We start from the raw sequence: 9,193 nt of genomic DNA on the forward strand, positions 1-9,193 counted from the left end.
CTGGTTACTTATTAGCAGTCCCAGGTAGAAAAAACAGTTTTGAATGGAAGTTCTGCTCTTTTGCTTCTTTTAATATTAGTGAGAAGAAAAGGCAAGCAGGGCACTGGGAAGTGTAAGAAGCTGATTGATCTTGTCCACTTCTCCCACACTGAGTCAATGTGCTAGCATTTCTAAGTGAATTGGGCCTTGACTACCTACCATGATGACAGCAAGCTAAACTGAAAGCCAGGAACCATCAGGGCTGAGAAATGAGGCCTCTGCAAATGGGAATGAGGTCATGTCTCCTGCCAGAGAGTCTGGGTGCCACCATTTTGTAAGTCTTATTCCAGAATTCCTCAGACTGGGTAGATTGGTGAGAATACCAAAGCAGAATCTGGCTCCATAGAAAATTCCCAACCTCCCAGCTCTCTGTCTCCTCCTGGAAAGAATTAAAGCAAACACCAGGTGTGGGCTGGGGGTGGGGTGTTGTGACCACTGCCTAGTCCACTCCTTTTACTTTCAATTTCTTCTCTTCTCTTTTCAAAATATTTATTTATTTTTATTGCAAAAGCAGATTACAAACAGAAGCTCAGGCAGAAGAAGTATCCTTTAGTTCATCCCCTAAATGGCCTCAACAGCTGCAGCAGAGCTGATTCAAATCCAGGAGCCAGGAGGCTAATCCACTGGCAGTGTATGCAAATGCCCAGGTTGCCTTGTATCTAGGCAAGTGTTTACATGACTGGGAGAAAAGCAATTGATAGCTGGCAGGCATCCTGGGTCTGCTTTATGCCAAATATTTATAGCCATGCCTCAGTACCAGCATTGTTGCTTATACTAATTTATTTTTGAGTTTTTTTTTTATTTAATTTTGACAATCCTTACAAATTTAATTGGGGTAAAAAGGGTCAAGGTCTAAAGGGGGATATAGAGGAAGAAGCCCCACCCAGTCTCCCGCCCACTCCAAGTCCCGGGTGTGGGGCGCGCTCCGAGATACTCGATCAAGTGGTTCCAATAGTTCACCATTCATGGGTCGTTGCCAGTCTTGCCACCCCAATCATGATGTGGTCATTGAAGAGTTCATTGATTGACACAGTCCCTTCTAGGGTCTCCGTTTGCCCAGTCTCTGCTGCCAACAGATGGCTGAGGTTGTTGCTTGATTTGTCCTGTCCTTCCCTGGTTAGGACTCCGAGTCCAGAGTCTCGAATGGGAAGATCCTCGAAGAAATTTTGAGGTATTCCCAGTCCAGATTCCTGCTGTTTTAGTAGCATAGGGCCCGGCACAGTCCACTGCCCCGGTCAGCTGGCAGCTGCAGTCGCTGGTCCGGTTCTGTCTCCACCCGTGTCCTCTTGCAGTCCCGCCTGGTTCCACCCTGGACGCATTTGTCCCTCGCACCAGTAGGAGTTGCAGCCCAGTCAGGGCGGCCCACAGTAGCCTCAACCAGGCCCACCTCCTACCCTGGCTTTCCGGTATATATGGCATACTAGCCCAGTCTGTCCCCAGTACCCTTCTGTTCATATTCTTGCCAACAGGTGTTGCCACCTACTTCCATCTAACTATCTCCTCCTACCGTCCTTAACGGATATTGTTGGGTGTCTGTCTAGCCACCCCAGCCCCTGTCCTAGTTCCCATGCCCTCTCGTGGGAGGTGATGACCCACGAGGGAGGAACCCACTATTTCCCTCCCAGGTCGCTCCCATTCCAGTTATGCCCTCTCCATTTGGCCCTGTGGTTCAACTCAACGTGTCTAACCCTTTGTACCAGCTTCCGCCAACTGGTACTACAACTAAGCCCCAACAACCCTCACCAACTCTGATTGTAGCTTGCTCCAGTGGGAATAGTCAGCCCAGCCTGGCTTACACCCAATCTGGTCCCCATGAGGTGTACAGGTGCTGTGTCCCTGCCTGGTCTAGTCTACTCCCCACCTGTTGCCAGCCATATCTGTATGTACTGGCTACATGCCATACCCAAAATGGCGCCGGCCAGAGAGGCTAGATCTTGGTGCCTGGTGGATAGTCACGTAGCTTTGGCAGTACCACGCACGCGCCTAACGCATGCGCAGTGAGCTGCGGCGCGGCAGGCACGTAAACACTGGGACTGACGAATCCAGTCGCCCAGAACCCTGCATAATCATGACGCCGACCTATCATCGGCGGAGGCGGGGCGCAAAATGCCTGCCGGGGTTCGGCGCTTTCCCTCTTCATCTTGGTGTGCACAATAAATTTTACCGCAGGAGACTTCACACGCGTCTGCGTCTTATTGCTGGGTGGTAAGACACGTGGGCGCGACACCCACCCAGCTCCCGTTCCTCAGGGTAATTTGCTGTTCAGCTAGGGAACCTCCGCTTTTTCTCCTGTCAGCTCTGCCGCCTCCTTTCCTGGTTCTCACATGTGTTGGTTGGGTGCTGCGGCTGCATCCGACTCAGGCTACCTCACCTTGGCATTCCAGCTTGTGTGTTGCTTTTGTTATGACCGGACCTGGTTCGACCCACACGGTCAGATTTACCAGTGGATGACCTGAACAGATTCAGCCTGGTCTGCCCCCGACCCATGCTAAATGCATGCCAGTGGGACTCTTTCTATGACCTCTTTGCTGTTGCCTTCCATGTTCCTTGCGCTGACCTGCAGGGTCTGTGTCCTGCCAGAGGAGTTGCCTGAGCTCCTCCATCAGAACCCCTCCATGTGCCAGGTTTTGCGCATATCAGTGGGTCCATGTGCCAGTTCGCCTCTTATCCTAGTAGGAACAGTGGTCTTTCCTAACTGGCCATCATCCCGTTCTGGTTCTTGCTGTAGAGTGTTTCAGTGCAGCCACAGTCATCCCTGCCCCCATATAGATTGTACATGGCTAAGTTGAGGTTGGGACCTAGCCTAGTCCGTCCCACATCCACCCTGGTACTCCAGAGCGCCAGAAGGTGTTAGTGTCTGGCCCGGTCCGGTACATCTTTTCCCAATCAACCTTTGTGCCGAGGGAGAGGACAGCTGTATCCAGACCCTGCCGCAGCCCCGTCCCCCTGTCATGACCCCTGCCTTAGACTCTGTGGCTCAACTTTGTGCTTAATGTGAACCAGTTGGAGCCAAATCCAAGCTGGACATGTCCTGTGTTGCACCCTGTGTTCCAGTCATACTAGTGGACTAAGGTTTGCTTAGTCCGAACAGTCATCTCTCAGTCCCGCACTTACATTAAGGTTTCATGTCCCGGTTCCTGGGAATCACCAGAAATTAGTATCTCACCTACACTAAGGCTGGTCTTACTTTTGGGTGTCCCGAAGCACCTATTTCATATCATCAAAACCCCAGAGCTCGCCGCTGGGCGGCCAGCAGGCAGAGCCTGGCATCATTTGGTGCACTGGCCGCCCAAGGCCGGGGTCTCTGCCGCCGTCTTGCGACGGACGGGGGCTGTGGCTGGGTCTCCGGCATGGCTCGGACCGGAAGGGGCCCTCCCACCGAGCGCCACCTCGCATGGAAGTTTAACCCCGCCCCTGTCCGGAGACTCGAACCGCCCAGACTGTCCTGCTGTCAGCTTTTGGCTGGCGGGGACAGGGGGGAGCCAGGATTTCACCCCCAGCCCCCCTGCCAGCCCTCGCGAGTACTCACCCGCGAGGGGGCTTAGTTACTCCCGGGCCAGGAGAGGGCCGGGGTCCCTGCCCCCGCCGCAAGCGGCTGGGGCTGTGGCTCGGTCTCCGGCATGGCTCGGACCGTATACTAATTTATTTTTTAAAGATAAGTAGGAACAGGAATTGTGACGGCACAGTATCCCAGTGACTAAATTATTGCCTTCCATGTGCCAGGATCCCATATGCGTGTTGGTTCATATCCTGACAACACCACTTCCCACTCAGCTCCCTGATTATGAACTGGGAAAGATGCAGAGAATGGCCAAAGGCCTTGGGAGCCTTTGGATCACTTTTGGAGCACTGAACTCCCAACAGAGTTACCAAAACTGATCTTTAGCCATGACACAAGATAATCAATCTCTCTTCAATAGAACATGAGGAAAAGTTACTTAAATGTGTGCATGGAAAAAAAAATTGACATAAAAGAATTCCAGTTAGATTCACAGGAGACCTCTCACACAAAACTCTATAGGCTGTAAGAGAATGGAGTTACATATTCCAGATTCTAAGAGCAAAAATATTGTTAGCCCAGGAGTTCTGTGCCAGACTAGAAAGTTTATTTCCATGAGATGAACCCAACTTCAGGTGTTGGGCCATGCCATGCCCAGGACCCAGAATGCCATCTGGGTCTCCCTGTGGGATGCAGGGGCCTAAGCACTTGGCCATCCTTTTCTGCCTTTATAGGTACATTAACAGGGAGATCATGGGGAAGTGGAGCAGCAAGGCCTGGCAACAGCACTCATAATCCAAAAAAAAAAAAAGGAACAAACTCAGAAATGCAATCAGGAAATGCTACTCCCTAAAAGCCTGTCTCAGTTCTAGAACAACCATCATTTAGGTCTGCAAACACCAAGAGTGGGAACTCAGTTCAGCAAGAAAACAGAATGATGATACAAGATAAAGAAAGAGGATTAGAAACTCAAGAAAAAGTCATTCCAGAAAGGAAGTGTTATCAGTGATCCTATAATGCCAGAGGTGGGGAACTTTTTCTCTGCCATTTGGATATGCAGAACATCACTCAGCAGCCATATAAAGGCATCCATCTAAAAATGAACCCACTCTAGATTTACTCAAGTCCAGGTCTTGGTGGCAGTTGCCTTAGCAGAGCAATGTGTAAGGATTTCTCAGGACTTGGCCTGTGGGCTAGTCCTCACCCCCATTGGTCAACAATGCTTACTTAATTTTTTAAAAAAGATTTATTTATTTTTATTGCAAAGTCAGATATACAGAGAGGAAGAGAGATAGACAGAGGAAGATCTTTTTTATGCTTCACTCCCCAAGTAGTCACAACAGCTGGAGCTAAGGTGATTCAAAGCCAGGAGATTCTTCCTAGACTCCCATGTGGGTACAGGGTCCCAAAGCCTTGGGCTGTCCTCAACTGCTTTGCCAGGCAACAAGCAGGGAATCAGATGGGAAGCAGGAAAGCCAGGATCAGATGCAAAGCTCATAAGGGCACATTCTAGGGGAGAACTTTATCTACAGTGCCACGCCCAACTTATATTTAATTTATGTGTTTTTATTGCAACAATAGATTTACAGAAAAAGGAGAGACAGAGATTTAACATTTGCCAGTTCACTCCCCAGAAGACTGCAATGGCCAGACCTGAGCTAATCCTAAACCAGGAGCCAGGCCCTTCTTCCAGGTCACCCACACAGGTGTAGGGTCTCAAAGCTTTGGGCCAACTTCTACTGCTTTCCCAGACCATAAGGAGGTAGCATGATCAGAAATGGTGCAACTGGGACGTGCACTGGTGCCCATATAGGCTGTTAGTATATGCAAGTGAAGATTAGCCAACTGAGTCAACATGCTAACCTCACAAAATATTTACTCGAAGTAGACAACCCACACAGATTTCTGACTGGGCTCGTTTCAGAAAGCTGTGGCCTGAGAATCACTTCTTCAGGGTGAAGGACTGTCTCCTGCCCTGGAGAATTTGGATACTCTGAGGCCCACATTGCTCTTCCCCTAAACCCTGTGGTCATCAGGGCTCCCCTAAGTGTGTGTAACCCCAGGAGAAGTCCAGGCCAGATGCTGCTGACTTCCTGGTAATGCTGGGACTGTAAGGGAGAGGGCCACAGTGGTGAGGCCAGAGGCAGAGCTGTGAGAATTAGTTGTCACAGAAAGGTGCAGAGTCAGCCAATGCAGCTTGTACCTCAAAAGTGAATCTGACCTGGTGGGCCATGGGTTGCAGTTTTAGTAGCGGTACACATTAGAGGTTGGGCAGGGGGCAGCTGGACAACCAGTAGGCATGATGTGGGCAGAAAATGAAGGTTACTCTTCCGAAACAACAGCCATCGTAATCATACGGGGAGGATGCACATGTTTTTTAAAGGTTTATTTTTACATGAAGGGCAGAAATGCTTTTATAATTATTATAATCTATACAATAGGTAGTGATTGCCACTTTTAGTAAATACCTATAGAAAAAGCATAGAAGACTCAAATAGAGTTACAAAGCAGAAATTAAGATAGTAATTTACTGCTGGAGTATTTACATGTTAGGATGCATGTTAAGTGCTTGCAGGACTTTTCATTAATACTGAGGCATAGAGGTCTAGAGAGCTGAGCTGACTTGCCCAAGGTCATGTGACCAGTAAGTGGCAAAACTGGATTCAAATGCAAACAGTGCAACTGCAGAGCCTGTGGGGTGTGTGTGTGTGTGTATGTGTGTGTGTTTAAGATTCATTTATTTATTATTGCAAAGTCAGATATACAGAGAGGAGAGACAGAAAGGAAGATCTTCCATCCAGTGATTCACTCCCCAAGTGGCTGCGATGGCTGGAGCTGAGCAGATCTGAATTCTTAGGCCATGGCTTTGGTCCTTGAGGCTGTTCTTGACCATTACATCGTGGCACCTGGCAGAACAGAGCTGCTATCAACCTTAACATGTAAAAGTAGAGGTGGTAGCTCCTTCCCCAGTGCTTGGATGTATGCTGTCATAAGTCATGTCACCAGTTGATCCTGAGGGTGGCTTGCCTTTATGCACACATACGTGATTTTCCTGCTTTCCCTCACTTTAGTGACCAGCGAAACAATCTGGGACCAGGCATGGTGTCACTGTGTGCCAAACTGTGGCCGGCGATGCCAACATCCCACATCAGAGCCCAGCTTCTGGTCATTCCTGCTCTGCTTCTAAAGCTTAGAAAGCACAGAAGATGGCCAAGGACCTGCAGTCCTGCACACCCATGGGGGAGACCTGGAGGGAGCACCAAGCTCTTGAGTCTGGCCTACAAACCAGCAGTTGGAAGATGTCTAGCACTCTGCCTTTCAAAAACACATCAATCCTCAAACAAAACAAAACAAAACAAAACAAAAAAAAAAAAACCCAGGCAAAATATCACAAGCACAAGCACATATGCAATGGCCCAGATTCCCCATCCAGCCACAGCTGACCTCTGTGTGCAGAGGATGAAATCTGTGCCAGCAGAATTGCCAGCAGAGAGATCAGATCAAACTTCCCACATCCAAACTAGATGACTGGAGAAGTATCATCTTTAAAAATAACTACCATTATTTGTGTGTGTGTGTGTGTGTGTGAAAAGCCTTTAGCTTTTGTTCAAAAGAGTTCTGTATTTTCTGGAAATTAAATCACAGTTGAGGGGGGTGGCATAGTAGCATATAGATGAAAAAGGCCAGCCATAAGTCTGTGACTGTGTTAACTGCTGCTGATGATCCAAGGCATTCGTCTCTGTTTACACTTGCAAACATACACAGTAAAAAGGTTAAAATCAACCAACAAACTTCTCTAGCTAAATGTCTTATTTTCAAATGCAAAGGACAGGTTATCACAATAGGGGCAATTAGAATTTCAACTCTTAAAGAACACTAAAATGTCAGTAACAAGAACAGAATGACCAGTGAAAACCATTACCATACTAGTACATACTAGTAATTACCATACTAGTACATGCTAGTAATTTGCGTGCATAATTAGTCTCACAGAAAAATTACAAGAAAGTCTGGCTGCCTCTCCTGGGCACAGAATGCTCACATGGGTGCTTGCTAAATTCATTAGCCCACAGCCAAAGAGAGGCCAATACAAACACACAATAGGCAAATGATGGATGCTTGTTTAACAGCGTGGGAAAAGGGAACAGCTATGCAAGGCATGAGGTTTATCATTAATTATCACAATTTTGTGGGGAATTGTAACCAGTATATTCAGTCAAAAGGCCCATGAGCTTTGGATTCAAACACAGACCAAGTTTCACAGGCACCTGCTGGCCCCAGGGTCCTTGCCAAATCCTTTGAACTTGCTTTCTCCCAGGAGCTTTGTGCTGGGCTTGCTTTGAGGAGCAGAAGGGAGAGACTTTTCTAATTTCTGGGAGGCATATTCTCCACTACTAGCCAGCAATGTGTCTTCCATCCTGTGACACTGAGGCAGAAGCACCCAGTTATATGGCTCCCAGATACTGAAGTCACACTGTGTGAAATAATAAATACTGACTGCATTAAGGTGCTGTGCTTTTAGATAATTGTTACACAGAAGTATATAACTAACATGCCAAATGCAGGGTGCAATCTATTACTGCATCACCTTGAGCCTCAATGCTACTTGAACTAGATTGATTACACAAGGAAACCATTGAACTCAACTGAGTAGCGCGGTCATCACCTTGTAATAGCAAGGATATAAAAAGGCACATGTGGGGCCCGGCGTGATGGCGCAGTGGTTAAGGTCCTCGCCTTGCACACCCGGGATCCCATATGGGCGCCAGTTCTAATCCCGCAGCGCCGCTTCCCTTCCAGCTCCCTGCTTGTGGCCCGGGAAAGCAGTTGAGGATGGCCCAAAGCTTTGGGACCCTGCACCCTCGTGAGAGACCTGGAAGAGGCTCCTGGCTTTGGATGGGCTGCCGTTGCGCTCACTTGGGGTGTGAATCATCGGACGGAAGATCTTCCTCTCTGTCTCTCCTTTTTGTATATCCGCCTTTCCAATAAAAATAAAATAAATCTTTAAAAAAATAAATAAATAAAAAGGACTATGACACTAACTGAACTCAACACTCACCCTGCTTACATGCAAAAGAACTGTGGGTGTAAAAATCCATATCAGTGTACCAGGCATGCTGTCTGAGGCCCTGACCTGCAACTGGGCCTTAGAGCAAACCCTGCATACCTCTGCAATCTGTGTAAGTATATACACACACTGCTATAGGACAGCTGTTCAGATCTTTAAGACAACAACTGATTGGAGAGGACATAGGGAATCCTTGCCAATGTGGAGCCACAGCTAGTTACAACTTGGAGAGGGCTCAGGGAGCAGTTAATACGGAATTGAATAGGCAAGAATCTCTATTCCTCAGGTTTAGATTCAAGAGAGATGCTTCCTCCCGCAGGCAGGGGAACAAGAATTAACAGACTGAGAAAGGAAAACTGCTAGATTAACAAATTGTGCATTAGGGGACTGCCTCTTACTGTTGAAATGAAAATTCCTCAACCCCCCTTTCCCTGATGCATACGAGACTACCTGTCTTTGAATAGTCTGATGCTGTTAATAAATTTCTGCTATTTACCATCAGTCAGTGTATTCTTATCGGCTCTGTGCACCAAGTCCATCACTGCTTGACAGGGAACACACTTCAGACTGCCTGGCGACGTATGTGA

The sequence above is a fragment of the Ochotona curzoniae genome, unplaced genomic scaffold, assembly GCF_017591425.1.
Source record: "Ochotona curzoniae isolate NIBS_2020 unplaced genomic scaffold, NIBS_Ocur_1.0 contig_3944, whole genome shotgun sequence".
Taxonomy (NCBI): domain Eukaryota; kingdom Metazoa; phylum Chordata; class Mammalia; order Lagomorpha; family Ochotonidae; genus Ochotona; species Ochotona curzoniae.